The sequence below is a fragment of the Cucurbita moschata genome, unplaced genomic scaffold (genome assembly GCF_002738365.1).
Source record: "Cucurbita moschata cultivar Rifu unplaced genomic scaffold, Cmos_1.0 Cmo_Scf00022, whole genome shotgun sequence".
NCBI lineage: Eukaryota > Viridiplantae > Streptophyta > Magnoliopsida > Cucurbitales > Cucurbitaceae > Cucurbita > Cucurbita moschata.
The window spans coordinates 3,336,728-3,338,091 of NW_019268538.1; positions in this window are offsets into that span (position 1 = coordinate 3,336,728).

Consider the following 1,364-nt stretch of genomic DNA (forward strand, 5'->3'; position numbering starts at 1 on the left):
TTTTTTTTTTTTTTTTTTTTTTTGCAAATTAGTCCCCAATATTAAGTTATTTAATTTTAGTTCACACCTTTAGAAAAACTTAAATTAGTCATTATGGTTTAACTTTTCAAAAAAAAAAAAAATCTCTATTAATTCCTTTTACAAATTTTAAAAATATATTTGCATGGCGTCTTTTTTTACATATAAAAATATTGTTATGGGTAGAGCATAAAATCAGAAATTTAAAAATGCATTATATTAATAAAATAAAATGAAATTCAAAGAATATAAATTGATTCCTTTTGTTCAATAATAAGTGAGAATGGAATTTTAAATACGTCAGGGTGACAATTTAAATATTCACTATTTCTTAAATTTAAATATCCGCTATTTCTTAAATACAAAGGCTTAACGAGTTAAAAATATATATTTTTTTTATCAATACATTAAAAATTATAATTCCTATCTAATTAAATCCTTTTAAATAAAATAATCAAAAGATAGAAATCAAGTGTTTTATTTTTATTTGATAATTAAATAAAATCAACTCATAAAGTTTAAAAGACCAAATTAATTAATATTATTTTTTAAAAGATTAAGTTTACTGTATCTGTTGAGACATTAGAAAGCATTGAAGAATAAAGCATATTAAGTATATAATAAAAAATGAAAAGCATGGAAGAATAAAGCTGAAAAATTATATAATAAAGAATAAAAAGCATTGAAGAATAAAGCCTACCTAACTGTATTGTCAAAATTGTAAAGCAAATTAATTATGTGATAAAAATTTGAAACACATCGAAGAACAAAACGGATTAAGTCAAAATTAGGAAGCATTGAAGAATAAAGTAAATTATTTATGCAACTAAAATTAGAAATAATTTAATAATAAAATATATACTAAATACTATAACCACATTTGAATTATATGTATACGGTTAGATCAACACGACTCTCCACAATAGTATGATATTACACATTTTGAGCATAAGTTCTATTGATTTTGTTTTGAGCTTCTTCAAAGTGCCCATTTTGAGCATAACCTGTCCATTGCCCATTTTGAGCATAGTTCTCATGGCTTTACTTTGAGTTTTCCCAAAAAATTAATGGCCGACGTAAGAATTTCATAATCCAACACTTGCTTTAGCTTCCTCAAAAGCTTGTGTGGCTTTGCTTTGAGCTTCTCCAAAAGGTCTTAAATCAATGGCCGATGATTCGAGACTTTCATCATCCAACACCTCCCCTTATCTCCACTTAATCAAGGTTCGACTCATTTGGAGTCTTAATCATTTTTTACTATGCCTAATATCTCATGACTTTGCCTTGGGTTTCTCAAAATACCTCAAATCAATGGAGAGAGTATTATTTGATTATAAACTCACGAA